We start from the raw sequence: 20555 nt of genomic DNA, 5'->3' as shown, positions 1-20555 counted from the left end.
TCACATTAGTCTCGATATAGCCTCTGCCACCACATTAGATCAATCCCTCTGGGCTCCTTTGATCGGCTCCATCACCTAGCGGGGGTAGGGGGTCGTGGTTTGGTCCCGCCTTGGCTATTGTGGTTGATGTGGAGGTTGGGATGGGCTTAGGGCACCTGGAGGACCCCTAGAGACGTTATTCCTGGAGGGCTTAACCCGGGGGTTGTGTTCATAACCTGGTTAGTGGCTCTGGTCGCTCTCAGAGGTTGTTCTCCTCGTGGCCGCGTGCAGCGGGGCTGGAGGATGGTCTGTGCTGGCGGACGTAGGTTACTGGCCTGGTGGCCTGGCTGCCCCTGAGTGGATCCGGGGCGGGCGTGGAGGTTTGGGGTTCGGGGTGCTTCGCCTCTGTGCTGGGGCTCTGGCTGGGCCTTGGGGGCTTCGGTCCTCGTCGGTGTGTCGCCGAGGTTGTGGGCGGGTGGGTGCACGGGGGCTCAGCCCTGGCGCAGGGGGCCTCTTGTGCATCGGCCTAACCGGGGGGCTCTTGAACCGGCAGGGAGGTTGTTCCATCTTTGCAGGAGTCCACTCTGCAGGTGGGGGAGAGACATAGGAGAGGTGGAGAATAAACTTAACCTGGGTGTCTGTGTCTTGTGTAGTCTGGGAGATGATTGAATGTTGGGGTGGGTACAGTTTCCTCTGCGGTGGGGTGGGGTGGGCTGCCCCGGGTCCTGTGGGGCTTGGCGGTGCTGCTGCCGTAGGCCCCGGTCTGGATGGGCCTGGGCTCCCTTGCCTTGGTGGATACCAGAGGACGGGGGTGCATATTGGGGTCAGCGGGGGAGCTGGCCCTAGGGAGGGACACCCTCCCCTCCCTTCTTTTCCTCCCCATCCCCGGCTGCCTCCCTCTTCCCGCTCCACCACACCCACCCACACAGGTAGGGCTTTGGGGTGCAGGTGTGTCACCAGGGTGCAGGGGAGACATTCCCCCCCCCCTCTGTCCTCTTCTGGCCACCTGTGCCTCAATTTTATCTTAGACTTAGAGATTATATGTATAAAATATAATCTCAAGTTATTATTAATCTTTGGTAAACAATTGTTAAATGTAGCTTTAATGGGACTCACTTGCACTGCTAAAATGAATGAGTAAAGTGTAAAGTGCATGTTATTAGTGGTTTATCATAGCCTTGTGTATCTTTTGGTAACTTCTGCAAAGGGCTGAGTTCATTATTTCAAATACAGATAAAGTCAGTCTGGTTTTGTGGTTTCCACCTTTTATTTAACAAGCGAACACACATGCTCTGAGACAGAAGCAGCAGCACAACAGTGGCTTACTAAATCCTAAACCCCACTCTTTCCTGATAGGTTTGATATTCAGTCTTTTTTCTGCACCACCAAACCCCACTGAGGTTGTATCTATTTCTGCAGATGGGGAAGCAGCAAAGGACTCTCAGAGAAAAGAGAGAAGAGGAGTGAGGTGGAAAAACAAAACAAATTCTCCGACATGATGCCTGAGGCAGAGAGGCTCTGCGGGCAGACCAGCTCTTCTTCATCTTCCTAGAGAACTGAGGAGAGGATTTTCAAACGCCGTCAGAAGCAGAGGGCATCCCCGCTAACAGGGAAGAGGGCCGGCGGCATCGCTGTCAGTCAAAATGCGATCGGAGCAACTCATCTGTCCGCAAGTACAGCTTTATATTTATACCCTGCTACTGTAGAAAGGCCTATGGGCCACCTGACAGCACTTCATGTATGCCAGTGTATAGGAACAGAGACAACTTACTGTTGCCACTAAAAAGAAATGTGAAAATCTTCATGCCTGCTTCACATGAACACGTCAGTGTTTTAATTTAAGCTACAAATTCATCAACAGTGAACCCTAAAAGCACTCTCCTCTGCTTTGTTTCAAATAAACTCTTTTAGATCACAACTTGGGATGTATAATATCAATAATCCAAGGTGGATTTGAAGCTTGTGGATTAATTTATTTAAACAATACATGCTATTTTCAAACAACATGATATTGATTTTTTTATTATTATTATGGGGCAAGCATATTTTATTATATTTACCTTAAGGTTAAGCAGTCTTTCTGTTCTATTTCTATTACAGTATTACATGACTAATACTGAAGGCTTTGAGCTGGAAGTGTGGGTACAGTTCGGATTGGATAATGAATTATGTAACATTTTTAAGGTTCATCAGCTATCTAAAGAGTCTTTCTGCTGCCTCAGATGTTCCTGATAGTTCTGCCCTTCGCCATTACTGTACTGCCAACCTTGCTCATAGCTCTGAAGAGTGATTTCCCCACAAAACCTCTAGATCCAACCTAGGAAGGCGTACATCTTGCCTTTCACTTCTGCTTCTAGCAGTTGAGGACTAATTTTTCATATGTATGCCCCTTGTACTTTCTCCATGCGGCCCTTCCAAAGCACAGTCTGTTCCACTTGCCATTATAGGCTATGGGTGATGCATCTGGTTAACCAGCACTGATGTGTATTTATGCTGCCCCGGTCTGTCTGAGCTGCAAACCTGACACACTTTCAGCTTTTAACGAAGTAAAAAAGTATTTCTGCAATCATATCCAAGCTCCTGGCACCTTTGATACAACGCAGAACATAAACTGACAGATTGCATCCAACACATGATGAGGTCAGAGTGACCACACACCCTGCAAATAAGATTTCATTATCAAAGCAGTTTATTCAACATTGCACCAGTGATTTAAACTTTTGAGTTACACCTTTGGACACACAGACAAACACTCTTTCCTTTAGTTCCCAATACTCAGGGCTGTTCGTGTGTAGATAGGTCCATAAATATTCCAGATGCAGTTGATGTGCACACTTTGAGCTTTGATTCAGTGGGTTGAACAAACAGATTTCATAAAAATGCGAGGAACTAAAACATTATGAAATGCACTCCCTTCATTTCAGGGGCTCAAACGTAATTGGACAAATTAAATAACTGAAAATAAAAAGTTCATATTCTAATACTTGGTTGAAAATCCTCCTCTGGCAATCACAGCCTGAACTCTCGACCTCATGCTGGGTTTCCTCCTTTTTAATTATCTGCCAGGCCTTTACTGCAGACGGTTTCAGTTCCTGTTTGTTCCTGTTTTTAGTCTTCAACAAGTGAAATGCTCAGTTGGGTTAAGATCTGGTGACTGACTTGGTCATTCAAGAATATTCCACTTGTTTGCTTTAATAAACTCCTGGGTTGCTTTGGCTGTATGTTTTGGGCCATTGTCCATCTGTGTTATGAAACTCTGCTCAATCAATTTAACTGCATTTAGCTGGATTTGAGCAGACAGTATGTATCTGAACACCTCTGACCTCTATGTTTTTCCAGATCTGTGCTGGCTTTTTTAGATGTTTTTAGCAAAGTCCATTCTAGCCTTTCTATTCTTGAGGCTTATGAGTGACTTGCACATGCAGTGAACTCTCTGTAGTTACTTTCTGTAGTCTTCTCTTTATGGTAGACTTGGATATCAACACACCTTCCTCATGGAGAGTGTTGTTCACTTGGTCGTCTGTTGTGAAGCAGTTTTTCTTCTGCGATGATTCTGCGATCATCCACCACTGTCGTCTTCCGTGGATGTCCAGGTCTTCTTGCTTTGATGAGTTCACCAGTTATTTCTTTCTTTCTCGGGATGTACCAAACTGTAGCTCTTGTCACTCCCAATTTTTGGGGTGGGTTTTTTCTGTTTTCACTGTTTAATGATGGCTTGTTTCACCTGCATGGACAGCTCCTTTGACCACATGCTGTCTGTTCACAGCAGCATCTTCCAAATGCAAGCACCACACCTCAAATCAACTCCAGGCTTTTTATCTGCTTAATTGATAATGACATAATGAAGGAACTGCCCACACCTGCCCATGAAATAACCTTTGAATCAATTGTTCTATTACTTACACACACATGTTGGAGCTGAAACTCCTAACCCTTCATCCAATTTGAATGTGGATACCCTCAAATGAAAGCTGAGTCTACACATTATGTCCTTGTCAATTATATAGCTATAATTGGGCAGGGATAGGGTTTGAATCCACTGAATGGCTACCCTGAGGTACCCCTGAGCAAGGTACTGTCCCTACACACTGCTCCCCGGCCGCCCAGTGGCTGCCCACTGCTTCACTAAGTAATAGGGTTAAATGCAGAGAGGAATTTCCCCATGGGGATCAATAAAGTATACATCATTATTATTAATATTAATTATTGGAATACATTTCAGTAAACGGGTAAGAAAAAAACACACACACAGATTGTGTCCAAATATATATGGACTTGACTGTACATGCAGCTCTGCAACAGTTTTGTTCTGAGTTTCAAAGCAGCCAGCAAGCTGACGATTTCCGGCATCAATCTGCTGCTGCTGCTGACAACTCAACTGGCCAAACAGAAATATAAATTACACCCAAAATATACACACGCGCACGCTTACACACCCTCTAACATTTACACTTGCATGCACATTACCTTTGGCTGTTATTATCACACTGCACCAACTCAGGGAATCTATGTATTGGATGAGTGGCCAGAGGCTTTGTGTATTGAGTCCTATAACTGCAGCTCGAGCCGAGCAGGATAGCGTCAATGCAAACTTGGGAAACAGCGGGAGGGAGGGAGCAGTTTCCTGGCTGTTTCTGCTGCTCTCAGCCAGGAAAATGAGCACAGACTTTAAAATGTCATTTGTGGATGCTGGGAAGATTAAACGTACTTGTATACCTTAGATTAAAAACAAACGAACATATTTGACAGAAGAAGCCAGGGAGGCCTCTGGCTGTTTGGTGGCGGTTATTAAAGCTGACTGTATCTGTCTGGATTGGCACATAATAAAAATGCACACAAAAACACCTTTAAACTCTTCACCTGCACATAAACCTTTGTCTTTATCTTTTTTTAAAAAAACATTCTTTCAAGTTTGGTCTGAGTCAATACCGCACAACTTCTCCAAACTGCCCTTTGAACCATATCCATTATATTTGTATTGTATTCGAAACTGCATATAAAATTTCAGCCGAGCATTATCTCTGTTTGAATTTCCTTCCAGAACTTCAGCGTCTTCCAACCACTAATCTTTATTTAAGCCACCTTTCATTAGTGACGTCTTTCAAACTGTAATCTTATTCCAAACACTCCTTCCAAAGTTCACTCCATCTTGTTTTCTACCTTGAATTCAAAATGCATAATAATTAGATTCCCACAGGCTTAAAACTTTATCTGAACCATGGTTTTCCTTTTAAGCTTTCATCATTTTTGTTCCTTAATTTTCAGTCAATCCTCCACTTTCAACTTCATTCAAATTTTGGTTTTCAATACCTAGCTGTGCAGCCAGGCTCTCGCTGTGACTGTCATTTATCACAGCGTGAAGCGCAGCAATGACAGACCCCCAGCTGTAGGCTACATCACAACACGTTTCATATATTCCTCCTCAGTTTAGTCTCCCAAATGTTTAACACATTGACAAATGTTTGAAATGTCCTTATTGACCGGCAGGTCTGGTGCCGACCGAAGGTCTCCAGTAATTGATCAAGTTTGAATGTTGAAAGAAGTCCTGGAGAAAAAAATATGGAAAACAGGAGGCCTTGGTTAAACCCCGAAAAATATGAGAAATGAGCAAGGAGGGTACGATATAGACAAACGGGAAGAAATAATAATTAAAATGAACGGGATTGAGTCAGGGGGGTGGAAAGGGAAGCAATGTGAAATAATGATACAGGAATAATCTCAAGTAGAAGCAGAGTGGAAGGTGAAATAAGGGAGGAAAATAAAAGGCAGAGTGAAATGGGAAGGTAAAGAGAGCCAGTTAAGCACTCGCTGTTTGCATCGGGGAGCTGCAGGCCTGAATGACAAAGTCCCCATTAAACTGAGATGGAGTCTCCTGCCTGCAGCAAAGAGCAGCCAGCGCTGAACTCACTCAGGTGGATCCATTACATGGGCGTAATTAGCAAGAGAACACAGTGATTTCCAGAGCCAAGCTACTGCTGCAGTTTACAGAAGAGCTGCTGAAAACCTTCACAGGAAGCTAAATTATTTCTGAGGGGTGGTAACCCCTTATTCAGATTAAGCACTGTTATTACTCTGTTTAAAGTTTTTCAGTCTCACACAACAATCTTCGAGCTCACCATAGCAGTCATGTTTAAGTTCATTACTAAATCGCCACCGAATGTCAGATGGCTTAAAACATTCTGCCTCTGGTTTATGGTCTTGCTGTTCTGAACCACATGGTACCATATCTTTTCATACTGTCATATGTGTCCCAACCTTTCTTTATAATGACTTTTTCTCCCTCTCAATCAATCCTAATCATTCCAAGTCCCAACAAAAGAAGGATTCAGAGCATCACTCAGCCATCCACTCTTTATTCAGTACTGGTCTGCTGGAGTAGGAGCTGCTCAGTGCTCACCTGTCCATGCTAAGCCATCCTTGTCAGCTTCTTACTGATGGGGACTAGCCTGTTTCCAGATGTCTTTCGTGTTAGCCCCACCAGCTAAAATGCTCCAAGTATTTACAGCAACAGCAAGCTATAAGCACCATGGTGTTCTGGGGAACATCCAGAAGATTATAGACAAACTGCAAATTTAAAGCCAAAATCAATCGATGTTAGAATCAAGAAGAACTACTGTCTAATCTGTTGTGTTTTCACACACAGTTTAAGGGGGGTTAAAGTGGACTTGATGGTCGTTTTGTAGTTGGAGCAATCTATTTTCCAGAATTCAGCATGAATATGTTGATATTCTTGATATGTTATGTATGTGAATCTTGTTTGACTGGCATTTTGCTGAAATTATCAGTGGATACATACAGCACCTGAATGGAATAAACCTTTGTACATTGTGTGCTCTGCAACAATCTAAATATAAAGGAAAACAACCTTAATTTGAACAGATCCAGATTATAATCGAATGCAAATAATTTGCCAGTGCAGTAAGATGACCACACTTGTTGAGATTTCTTGAAATTAGTCCATATTTTGGACAGTGAGAATCATTTAAAACACTCACTGCAGGTACTGTATTAAGTCAAACAAAACTAGCCTGCTCTTCTTTAGTCTTCAATATGAATTTCTAAACTTATCTCACTTTTTTTTTCTTTCAGTGTGGCTTCTTCTCACACTGAAAGAAAGGGATTGGCCAGCTCTTGGATTTATGTAAGCATCTTGCGTGTATTTAACACAATTGCCTCATGGTTTAAAGTTAAGTGTAACTATATAGTTTAGAAACTACATAATATGCAGAGTGGGTAGATTAAATTGTTCATATCATGTTCGAGTGAAGTAAGTCAATGATATAGCAATGTTAAATCTCATGACACTGCACAGGATTTCAGTCTTGCACGCTTTGGATCGTGGTTTGAGGAAGGCATCCATCTCAGTCAAGTCGAACAGCCACCTCTACTTTTTTTGGTAAACCGAAAAAAGTAAATTGGGTGGTTGGTACATTAAAAAAGTCTAACTTGTAATTTGAACACAAATTTTTCATGTTTCTATCTTGAACGTAATTAAATCATGTAGGATCTGTATGAAATTCAACAACTTAATTTGTTCTTGTTGAGATGACATGATACAATCTAGTAAGAGTGGTTAGCTGCTGGACTCATGAAATTAACAAGATCACATGAGATTTTAAACTGCAGGAAAATCACTAGAGTTATAAGAGGCAGAGAACTACACACACACAACGTGTATGCTATTGCTTTTTATTGTGGTTTAACCTGTCAAGGACAAAAACGTACAGAAAATTCTGCATCAAGCCTTGAAATCATAGCTTTCCTACTTTTGTCAAGTAGGTGGTGACATGGTGGTTAGCGCTGTTGCCTCACAGTAAGAAGGTCCTGGGTTCAAATCCACAATATGGCTAGTTTGCACTGGTTTCTCTCTGGGTATTCTGGTGTCCTCCCACAGTTAAAAGTCATGCAGTTATTAGAGTCAGCTTAGGTTGATTAGTGATTCTAAATTCACCATGAATGTGAATGCAAATGGTTGTTTGTTTATCTCTATGTGATTGACTGGTGAGCTGTCCAGGGTGTACCCTGCCTCGTAACCTACCCCCCCTGCAACCAGGATAAAGATAGGGGGATGTTAGTTGTTGTAGATCCATTCAACTTTTATGATAACCAGACTCTAGACTTTGTTGAACATTATGTAATATGAAGACAATATGTAGTATTTAAGTAATCAAGTAGTACTGTGGTAAAGGTTATTGAATAGTGTTGAAATAAATTGACAAAATTGTGAAGGATTAAAATATTCCAAGAGCTCAACTTACTTCATCTAAACATGTTTCAATCACGTTTTATGAACACAAAATGCACAGGTTTATTGACTATGAATAAGTTCTGTTGATTTAACTCAGTTGTTTAAGTTTCTGCCAAAGCAAAATGTTTGTGTGCAACCAATGTCCACTATTGAATCAAGTAAATCCAACATGGCCTTTTTTTCAGTGCACTTTGAGATAAAAAATCTTAATTTTGATCTGAATTCAAGAATTGTTATTGATCGACTTACTGTGTTAAAACAAGACAAAGCATTTACACAATGCAGGCACAAAATATAATATACAACAAGCTTTATTTGACTCACTTCTCCAAATAGCAGCAATTTCTTAAAGCATCGCACACATGGGGGGAGGCGGGGGTGGAGCTTATTCCAGTTGCCAAGAGGCAAGGTCAGACAGACAACCATTCACACCTATAGATAATTTTGAATCACCAATTAACCCCACTAACTACTTGTGTTTGGACTGTCGGAGGAAGCCGGAGCACCCGGAGAGAGCCCAGAGGGACAACATGCAAACTTCACACAGACAGGCACAAGCCAGATGGTGGAGTCAAAGTCTGGACCTTGTTGCTGTGAGGCAGCAGCGCTAATTACCACATCACCACGAGCCCTGTGCTAATGTTTGTATGGCAAATGTCTAAGTGTGTGAATTGTCACTAGGAGGTCTTGAAACAAGCTTTCACACCTCAAAACTGCTGTAGCATACGTTTCATCTCAAACAGTGTCTTGGTGATATAATTTAGTCCAGTATGCATTTAAGTACGCAGTACTAATGTCAAGACTTAGAAACTAAGTAAAAATTAAAAGACCTATGTTATCAAAATAAAATCTAAGCTGTGATCTTGCTTTGAGCGTCACACTGAAAACAAGATCAAAAATACTTTTTGCTGGAAATAAAATTGGCCATCTAACCAAGTCGTACAATCTTTGTGGTGTGTAGCAACAAGCAATCAAGTCTGTTAAACCCATACAGGGAAGAGGAGGAACTCATTTCAGGGGTTTGTTGTTGAGCAACATCAAAGGCAGACGCTGAAGCAAAACCTGCACAGTGTCTGCTCAGTTTGGGAGCCCTTAAGGCCCGATCTTTACCGAGATGCGTCTGTCATCAGATCGGCACATAGCACAACGCAAACAGAAACACCGTGCAGTGAATATGGAGCACAACCAGGGTTATTTGCTGCGGTATCCTTGGTCTGATTGCTGCTCTTCTTTAGTCTTCAATATAAATTTCTAAACTTATCACACTTATTTTTTTTCTCTGAAAAATCTGAAGCACATGAACACAAATTGCTTGCTCATGGCAGCTGCTATCTTGTTGTTTGTTGATTCAAAGATCTGCGTTGGCCACAGCTACACCTATCTGACAATAATTTCAAGAAAAGCACATTTTCAAAGTGACATGATAGGATACCAATATAATACACGGAAGTCGCTCAGGTTTGAAATAAAGTTTCTCACTGGAGCAGAGAACTTGGCATTGATCACATACTGTAAAAGGAGTCCATAAATGGGAGGTGAAGGGAAAAAATAATGATGGAAACCTGAGAAGGAGGCAGGGTTCCTAATGGATTCTATGTCTCTGTTCAAAAATGAAAATAAAATAAAAATGAATGTTGCCACCACCTACATCAATATACATTTGATTGTTTTCCCATTGTATCCTTACAAATGAATAAGAATATTCCCCTGAAAAACCATATCAGATGCAACCAGAAACTAGTGCAGGATATGAGTTGTGTTATAAAACGCAACCGTAATTAACTAACGAGTGTAAGGTGAAAGTAACAATAAGCAGTATGGATTTTGCCAGAAATAACCACAATAGAGCATAACAGAGACGGAGATTAAAAGAAACCCTCGAGGTATACGGATGGAAAAGTATGAAAACGGCCCGAGCACAGGCAGCCGCAGCATTCTGAGACAAAAGGAATAAATGAAAATATAAACAAGCTCATCCTCCGGGCCTTCTTCCATCGCTTTTTATCTTCTGTTTGCTCTTTCATATGTAAGAATCTTTCCATCTATCTGTCTCTGTCAGCCACTTTCATTTTCCTGCATCTTCTTCACCATCTCTCATTACATCATCTCTCATTATTTTGCTTTCTCTCGCTCTCTCTGTCCATCCCTCTCTCCCCCGTCTCAGGCTTAATTGAAGCAGTAGCAGTGGGGCGAGCGAGGCGATACCTGATTAGGAGGTTAAACCGATGGTGCGGCCCGATGGCATATCAATTTGCTAATAAAACAGGGAAATGATTATATCAGTAGGACGCACTCACCGACATTCTCCCTTATTTGATTTTCATTACAAAGGTGTTTTATTGGGAAAAAAGTCAAAGGGAACTCATTGCAGTGCAAAGCAATGTGTTTCTTTTAGTTCACTCATTCTATATTAGCTATCAAATCACTCAGATGGCAAGAGATAAGACGAGGATGGACCTTTTTGTCCTGTAATGTATGAAGTCAAGCACTAAATTGTAGAGTCTAAGGATTCGTCCTTCCTTCAAGAAAAGGTCTCCAATTCCAAATCCCGTTCATTAGGTGGCTCACAGCCTAAATCATAAATTCAAACGATGAGCAGCTGGACTAGAAAAATGTTTATTGATGCGAACGGTGTCAATTCAGGGAGTGAAAATAGTAAAAAGGCAGCTTCTTCAGGAAGCACATGTAGGGAAACGCGGACAGTTGTGATTGGATGTCACATTGTGATGTCACGTCAGTACAAAAACACATGCGGATATTTAAGGACTCACACGCCACTGATATGGGTTGGCCCTGGGACCCATGGGTGTTTAATATTTCAAAGCACTCTCTGATAAATTTCATTTATATACAATTAATTTTCAACAGTTAATATTATGTGAGGGCCAGGCAAAATAGTCCTAATTAACCCTTTAAACCCTGGGGGTTCCTGTAGCAGTGCCAGACGGCAGCTTCTTATTAAAACTGAAGTCACTGCAGTTTTGAGAAGTTTACCAAGCGTGACAGAGTTGCTGGAGAGGACGCCATACAACAACTACACTCAGACTGAGTGAAGCGTCTTCCTTTCCGATTCATCAAAAACACGAGGTTGATTTTGGTTTGATTACTCTCCAAGGTCTGCATGTTGCTCTGACACGGCGATATTTAAATATTCTCTCAGGTGTCTCGTATACAAAGAGCCAAAGAATTTGGCTTTAACATGTGAGGGTCTTATTGATTTTTCTATTTCTTTTATTTCCTCCAGGCAGATTGATTTGGCGTGACACAAATGTGTTGATACTGAAAGTTTTAGGAATGTGGACTGCTTACATTTTTTTAAACCACAGAATTTTCATTTTGCAGAGTAAAGATTCCAAGATTCTAAGACCCACAGAGAACAGGATAATATGAAGAGGTTAGAACTCCATCAGCTCGTAGTAATTAGAACACGCAGCTTTATTGCCTGGATGAACTGTTGCTGGAGTTCTGTTTGAAAGGCTGGAAACAGGCAGTCAGCTGAGCTGTAGATGAAAATGCTGAAACGATAACATAACTAACCTGGGTGCTTGACATGATTAAGCATGTATCAAGACACTGCTGCTGGAGTTTAAACCTCTCAGTGTACTCTAGCAGTAACCACCACCCTTCCTTACCTGTAGTTAGAGGTAAGACAGCCGGGCAGTTTTGTTTTCCATCCATTCTCTTCTTCTCATCCATATCAGTCACAGGGGCTGGAGCCTGTCCCAGCTGTCACAGGGCGAGAGGTTGGGTTGTTTTCTTCCCAAAAGCAGAAACACACTATGAAAGTGACGTGAAACATTTAAAGCAACATTTTTTTTAATTTTTTTTCCTTAACCGGGCCGCTTGTGTTACCTGAATGCAGCCACAGATGGCAGTCTTGATGTGAACTGCGTGAACTCAGGTGTCTGATGTGTGCTTTATACACCCTCACACACCTCCTGTTGTCACCAGTGTTGGGTAAGTTACTTTAAATTAGTAACTTAGTTACATTACTAGTTACTTCTATCAAAAGTAACTCAGTTACTTCAAGTTACTCGTTACTTTCAGAGTAACTAGTTACTAGGGAAAGTAACTTTGTTTTACTCAGAATTCTCTTGTTAATGTGTTGCTTCCGTAACTGGATACCCAGCAAGATTGCCAGTCTTCTAGCTTGCTTACTTGCCACAAGTGCACTGTGCCACCTACCAATAGAAAGGAAAAAATAATGTGCACATTTCCACGAGAGAAATCCCACGCCTGAGTCTATCCTAGCCTGCTTTTTACATCCAACACAAAAACTGCAGTCATGGTGTTTTCGATTGTACTCAGAACTCGGAAATTCTGCCTTCTGAATAGGAAGATGTAAGTAACACCAGACTGCAGATGAGCTGCATACAGGGCTGGACTGGGACAAAAAAATCGTCCCGGGCATTTTGGCTAGAGACCGGCCCACCATTATAGGAAAAATCATAAAGCCTTTGAATGAAAACAAACACTGTTGTGACAGTGATGTACACTGTTCTGATGGTATGTATGTATCAATCTATCAATCGTTTGTTGTAAGACTCAGATAATTATTTTTTTAAAAGTGAGACATTTTAAATGAGAATAAGAAAAGTATTTCCTTGTGCCCCCCTTTCCCTTTTAATGCCCTACATGGAACCCTGGCAACACTTTGCTAGACCCGCCCCTGCACAGTTACCAGCTGTCATCTCCTGGTTTCATCTTCATGTTTCCCTCTCACCACATATTCAAACCGATATCATGACCAGCAGATTTACAGCTGTGGCTCCAGCAAACATCAGCTGATACTTAATTAATATTAAATAAATTCTAACAACAGCTGATCAAGCTTAAAAGTGCTGCTGTTGTTTACCGCGACATCCGCTGGTTTCCTCTTTCTGGCGCAAAGTGGGCGATAAATAAACAAGAGAGAAAAGCCGATCAGCTGATCATTGATCAGTTTCATGATTGAAGTAGAAACAGGAGAGGGAGGGTAAGAGGATGAGAGAAGAGGCAGCTGTGCAGCGTAAACTTTTTCATTGTAGCTGAAGTCCGGAACAAACTGTTCCTTTTCACCTCAATACGAAACGCGTGATATTTTCTCTGAATACGAGACGATTCCGTTTTTTACAGGACGGTTGGCAACTTTACTAACTAACCTTATGAACAAAAATAAAGTTCAACATCAGTAACATAGCACCCACCCAGCTGTATAGAAACTCCGTCATGCTAGCTAGCACGCAGTACGAAAAAGTCAGCATTACGAAAATAAACTCCACCTAAACTTGGTTCATATCTGACCCAGATAGACTGCAGGTTATAACTTCTTACCTGAAGTTCAGTTCGCCTGACACTCTCGGACCAGCGGCCGCCTCGGGTCTCTCCACTTGCCTCCCTTTTCCTTCATCCACCTGCTGCCTCCACCACTTGCTAATGTTATTGAATCTGTGGAAGCTCCGAAATGGCCACCACACGAAGTAACGAATAACGAGCCTATTTAAATCCCAGTAACGAGTAACGCGTTCCTGGTTTTGGCAAAATAACTAGTTACCGTGCTCGTTACCACAATAATAACGTAGTTACTGTAACGCGTTACTTAATAACGCGTTAGTCCCAACACTGGTTGTCACTGATGCAGAGCATAAATGTAGTGTGTGTGTGTGTGTGTGTGTGTGTTTTGTGAGGATTTCTATGAATATTATTTGCAGTAGATGGATTTGATGATGGCAGTAGCTACTCACTTATTAGGTGTGTTGTGCATTGTTTTATGCATTGCACACAAATCTCAACCAAAAATCCACTGAGGGCAGCTCAGTCCTCACTTCAACGAAGTATTCAGAAGTTGTGTGGTGTAAAGATCTCTTGGACTCAGATGTTACTGTATGCTGTTATGTTGCTGTTGGTCTGGGGTGTTTCATGACCTCTTCCAGTTGCATTTTTCTTTCATTGTAAACAAATTCATAAGATATCCCTTTGCAAAGCCGGCATCGTGTTGTGATGGTTGAGCTGAAAGATCTTTGTGATTGTCCTAAAGATCAATGAAATATTCAAAAAATAATCAAATTCAGTTGCAAGGGGCATTTTAACAAGGAAGGCAAAATCACAGGTGTTATATGTATACTGACTGTGATAGTGATACAGACACTTCTATTGCCATTCTATTCCATGTCATGTCATTTGTCCTGCCTTCTTTCTCTCACCCCAACCAGTTGCAGCAGATGACCCCACCCCTGCCTGAGCCTGGTTCTGTCCGAGGTTTCTTCCTGTTAAAAGGGAGTTTTTCCTTCCCACTGTTGCCAAAGTGCTTGCTTATAGGGGGTCATTCGTATTATTGTAGAGTCTGCTTTACAATATAAAGCCCCTTGAGGTGACTGTTGTTGATATTTGGAGGTGTATAAATAAAATTGAATTGAGTTATTCTATTCCACAGATCACTCTAATAATGGTGACTGTGGATTTTAGTTGCTTCCACCTGTGCCATGTGTGCTGTATGTCAAAATGTCTTCCAGGGGTGTTTTCATGTAGTTTCCTGTAATTTCTTTGATCTGGTTCAGTTCACAAATTTGCAAATTTGTAGATCTTTCCTGTTTTTTTCCAGCTACAGCATGGATTTTGCTTTGCACTGGACTGAAACAGCCTCCAAAGGATCTTGACGTGATTGTTTTGCTCCTCGTGTGAGTGCGATCACCGTGTTCACACCAAACAAACAAACCACACCAAGAGGGAAAACCAACCAGAGTCTGATTTAAACATGCTAAATAGCAGAAGTGTGAAACATATATGAAACTTTCTACTTAGTTGGTGATTCTTTTCCTCTTTAACCCTTTAAAGCTGGTCAGAGCGGGCACGCTCTGTTTTGCGTAGCTATTTTTAAATCCCGGTAGCACTGCAACCACGTAAGCTAGCGCAATAATTTCTTTTGCATATGAAACTGGAGGAGTTGTACTTACATCTTATGCCATCAGCTTGTCCTCGGTCACAGTTTCCTTCCACATATAGCTTTGCAAAAATTGCATAAAAACCACTTGCAGCAACAAAAACATAATATTCCAGAAACACGCTTTGCCAATCCGATCAGATGTTCGTAACACTTCCTACGTTCCTACGACATCAGCGCGAACTATCACATGTCCGCCATTACCTGCCCAAAGCCGGAAGTGACGTCATTTTCGCGGAAATGTAGTTTTTTACCTTCAGGGCCTCATCAGCCTAAACTGGTGTTTTTAAAAGTTATATTTGACTTTATGCTTTTCTGTATAGTTTCTGGGATGCTTAGAACTCAAATTGCACTGCTGGAAATAGTTTATTTCGATGCACATGCTGTTTTGTTTTTTTTTTTGCAAATTTGCATTATAATATTTATTTTCGTTTATCCTCCAGTATATAAAAAATGGTGTATTTCAAGAATAAAACTATGAAGACACTCAAAATAAATTTCCTGTGGTGGGAAACTATTTTGTGCAACTTTTTTGTATTTACAGTTTTGAGGGATAAGCCTCTTAAATTTCTCTAACTAGAAATATATGTTAAAAAAACAAAAACGATTTTCAATTTTTTTGTAGTTTATTGCACTTTGTTGCAATTTATGTAATTACTATGCACTTAATGCATACATGCATATTAAAATATGGGCTATAATGGTTGTATTGATGTATAACAACTTGAAATGCTCCCAAAAATGGCTCCACAGCATGTAAAAATATAATATAAGCTCTGGCGGACTTGGTTCTATGGTAGGTCTTAAAGGGTTCAATTAGACTAGTTACTACATTTAAAGAGGGATACTAATGTTATAGCTTAAACTTCCAAACAAGCTCTTCTTCTGCTTCAGTGCTCTTTAAAGTTTGGTGTGAAGAAATATGTCTGACAACACTTTTGGAATTCGCGGGAACCTTGTTACCCAGTCTCCCTTTGGACCATTCAAATGCTTTTTGTCCAAATAGAAGGAAAAGTACAGTCTGAAATCAGAGGAGTGCTGGCTGTTATAGCAACAAATTACTGGCTAAAAGCGTGATTTTCAAAAGCGATGCTCAACTATCACGTATGGGTCTAACATCCATGTGTCAGCCTTCTTTTGGCCCTGCAGCATATCTCAATTTGGACCAAATAGCTGGAACGGCCATTTTCTCCATCTTTTGGTGTAAAAATTTGAGCACTTTAAGGCTCCCAGTCTGTCCATATTAAATTCTGATGTCATTCTGGCCACTTGTGGGAAATCTCTGCCTCCAGACAGGAAGCAACTGATCCAAACTAAAGAGTCGAATCCAAATATTTTCCTAAAGCAGCCACGCAGACTGTTTCCTCCAACTGCTTTCTGCCATATGGGACCGACAAACCAGTTCAATAAATGAGAGAAGTTGGTCACCTAAATATGGTAATATGCAATATGTTGCTGAAGGTTTTGCTGCAGTCGTAGTTTTGTTCTATTAACGTAAAACGGGGGGGGGGGGGGGGGGGGGGGGGGGGTTCAAAATCGTTGCATGCCTATTTAACCCTGAGAGCTTTGTTTTATTTCATTAGAGCTTCTCTCCCTCTGGTTACACTGCTGTATCACTGAGGCTTCAGACAACATTCATGGTTTTACACACACAGCCAATTCTTCTTGATCATGTTGTTCCTCCCCAAGTGATTCTGAAGTGCCCATATGTACTGTTACAGTATATGAAGTATGGGAATAAACCTCTCTGAATTTCTATATATAATATGCGCACAACTTATTCCATACGATAGATAGATAGATAGATAGATAGATAGATAGATAGATAGATAGATAGATAGATAGATAGATAGATAGATAGATAGATAGATAGAGCCAAGTCATGCACAGAATATATGCTGTACATAACTTTAACTTAGTTTTACCTCGACTTAAGAAAAATAAATAAAATACTTCCATCCTATCCTCCTGTCCTCTCAAAAAATATAACATTTTTCAAAATAAAACCTAAACCCTGTCAGTTCTTGAAACAATCATTAACGCTAAGAGAAGATCAAATTTACCAATTTCTAAGTGAATAAAACTGCAGCAATAAGGCTCTTCAAAGTTTGCTGGCTGCCAAAATCAGTGGTTCTTACCTCGTTAACACGTGAATCTTCAGATGTTGCTTTAAGTACATTTTGGATTCAGTGAGCATAGACTGCAATTCAGCATGTGCAGAGAGTTTCAAGGGTAGTCTGTTCGAGAGATGGCGAAAGCATCTGCCGGGTAAAGTTGAGCATGAGGGTCTGTGGCACCGAAGTGAGTGCATACAGCTGCAGTGAGCCCCAAGGGGGGGAAAGATTCAGTGAAAACACAAGCTGTTTAAAGCTAAATGTTGTCACATAAAGCTCAGGTGGGTTAGCAACACTATTTAAGGCTTTCATTTATGTAGCTGGCAGCTCGGTGATATAAAAGCAAAGCAGGTAGGAGAAGGAGGAAGCTTTTCCATGACTGACTTTGTGTGAGTATGCACACCTGGACACCTGGTGTACCTGGACACAAACCAGTGCATGAGACCGGACAGATGAGGAATCATGTTAAGAAATGCTGAAAAACTGGAAGTGGATCCGTGTCTATAAATACAAATCAGAAGATTCAGGTTTTCTGAGCTGTCACAGTAACATAAGGGAGCATGTCGAGTGTCAGGTGATAGGGTGGAGAGTGTTGTCTTTGTCACCAGAGAATTTTTCTGACAACACCTCAGATAAAGATATTACTCATCAACAGTTTGTTTTTTGTAACATTTCTATATCAGATCAGTTGAAAGCATTTCCAGATCATAAAGATATTCACAGCACCGATTAGTCAGGATTGGCATCTCGAGAGACGTTAGCACTGACGTGTGAATCTTATGTCATTCCCTCAGCTGCCTCAACCCACCTACCGTAAACACACAAGTAATTTGCCAGGACGAACGTACGAAGGCTGGAAAAAGACTGGCCACAACATCCAAAAGCTGAAGGTCTTTTTTCAGAATTAGAACCACTACAGCTGACAGTACCAATGGCCAGTGTGTATCTGCCATAAATAATCAGGTATTTAATGTGTGTGAGGTATTAAAGTATCAGCCTTTCTAGTTTTTCTACAGAGAATAATACAGAAAAAAGTCTCTATTTAATTCATAAAGAATACTGTCCCATTGTCCAGCAGCTCTTCCTTGTTTGCATGCAGCACAGCATGTATCAGTACACACACACACACTAACAGCATAAAAATATCAGTCAGTGCATGAACGCTGGAACTTTTTACTCCCTAGAAATCGTCATTAGCTGAAAAAGTCTAACAACACTCTAAGCTCAGTGTACGTACAGCATGAAAGCGAAGATTTAAGAGCGAAAAAGTTCTGTTTCAAATAAACACAGACGAATGAAAAGAGACAACGCAAGGAGGGGAAGTGAGCAGAGGATCAGAGAGAGAGAGAGAAGTGAACCTGGAAGATAAACCTCCATCAGCAGCAGCAGCTTAGAGTCTAATAAATGTTTGGTGTGGAGTAAATTGCCTGCTGGCCGCTGGTGTTTGACCACAGTCTGCTCTGTCACAGAGCTTTACAGCCTCTGAACTCGCATCTGAAAAAACCCATATGGGGCTCTTACATACTCTCTCCACTGCTGAGGCCTGGAGAGCAAATAAACATTTATCTGCTCTGTGGACACGGGAATATAAGGAGGAAAAAAGAGCATGTTAATTCGACAAGCTAGACATGGTGGCCAGGATTTCATCATCTCCTCGTCCTCTCGCTCCTTTTGTGTTTAACTTGAGTTTTATTGTGTGTAATGCTTACATTCTTCTCATTTCTCTGACTCCATCTGGTTTATCTGCAGCTTTAGTTCTCTATTTGCAACCAGCAAAAAGACCACAACGGAGTCCCGAAGCAAGCGCTAAGCCAGCTTTTATGTCGGGAATACAACATATTTCAGATGAAGCTGGATTGGTTCCTCCTCTGATGCCGCATGTGTTTATCACTGAAATCATCTGGTGGAGGATTTGGCAGCAGTAAAAAACCTGTGTGTATGTTTTTGGCTCCATATGGCACATAAAAGCCCAGGAGGGTCTCTGCGATTTTGGTAATAAACGACACATTTTTAGCTCAGGGTTGTGTTCAGTGCCGAACCTGTTTTTAGCTTATTATTATTTATTTTGTGCTTGAACAAACAAGTTGCTCTTATAAACAGCAACTGTTACACCGAGTTGGTAAACGATGGCAGCACTAGCAAAAAAACATGTCTATGAACACAAAGACACAATACTGGCACTGACAGCATGCATAAAACATTTTTTCAGGTCAGATGACTATTTAAAGCTTTTGTTGTGAAAGAAACTGAAACATAAGCACTAAAACAACAGCAACAATAACAGAACACTGTTATGGAAATCAGTAATAAAGATAAAAATGACAGCATGCTTCTGATAAATTTTTCTGATAAATACGACTTGGCGATCACGACATATTTAGCAGCATGAAGAAAATGGATCAGTTAAAGGATTATAGCGGGGGAGGGGGGCTGGAGGATTGGCTCGCCTTTAAAGCTCGTGCAAATTACTTAAACGTTTTACTCTCAAACTCTGTTGTTACTGTTGGAGAAATGAGGCTCCACCCCCTCCCTACAATCAACGAGATTTACAACCAAAGATGGAGGAAACCTTCAGTACAAGAAATATCGGGAAACCAGAAATATCTCCATGATTAACTACTCTAATTACTCTGATCCAGCTCTAAAAACGATGGTCAAAATCCTGAAATGGCGTAAACGGACATGTAAGGAAGACCAGAATGGATGGTTAAGAAGATGGATGGAAGGCATGGAAGCCACCATCTGAAGGGACACTTACGTGCTCATCTCTGAGCAGCTGTTCAGATAAACAGAGAAGCTAACAGCAGATCTGTGGAGCGTAGCAGCCGTTAGCATCAGCGCTGTTCCAGGAACTGAATCGTTTGCATCTGTCCCTGCAGTTGGACATTCTCCTCAGCTCCATGTGCGTCTGGCTGTTTGTTTGTTTGCTGTGCGCTGTCCCTCAGCCACCTGTCAAACACGCTGATTTTACCTGGCAGTGAGCGTAACCGCTGGCCGAGCCAACTGACTCCGAGCCTTGTCCTTTTTCTCGCTGCGGAAGGTCATTTACTTTTTTCACTAATAACAACTCAGTGAAGTTTTGTCGTAAAATAATAGAACTGCTTGTTTCACTTGTATTTTATAGTTTGTAATGACGTTCCAGAATAAAAATCCAATGTAGACCAGGAGCCGCGTCACCATCTGGGACTCTGGCTCAGTGCCTGATGGGGTTCAAACAGGTGAGTCTCTCCCAGCTGATCACATTGGGATGCTTGTAAAGAACCCCTGGAATCACATTTAATGCAATGTTTAAGTG

General features: G+C 41.4%; 1 long non-coding RNA gene across 1 annotated transcript in view; it reads left to right on the top strand.

Annotated features, from left to right (window-relative positions):
• LOC146523859 (uncharacterized) overlaps positions 1-5730 on the top strand; it is a 39493-nt gene extending 33763 nt beyond the window's left edge. The window contains exon 3 of the long non-coding RNA XR_014877240.1: positions 1399-5730. This is a non-coding gene — a long non-coding RNA (uncharacterized LOC146523859). The remainder of the gene's footprint in view (positions 1-1398) is intronic.
• Positions 5731-20555: the final 14825 nt, after the last annotated feature.

The sequence above is a fragment of the Neolamprologus multifasciatus genome, chromosome 2, assembly GCF_963576455.1.
Source record: "Neolamprologus multifasciatus chromosome 2, fNeoMul1.2, whole genome shotgun sequence".
Taxonomy (NCBI): Eukaryota; Metazoa; Chordata; class Actinopteri; order Cichliformes; family Cichlidae; genus Neolamprologus; species Neolamprologus multifasciatus.
This window is presented reverse-complemented; position numbering and strand designations above follow the sequence as displayed.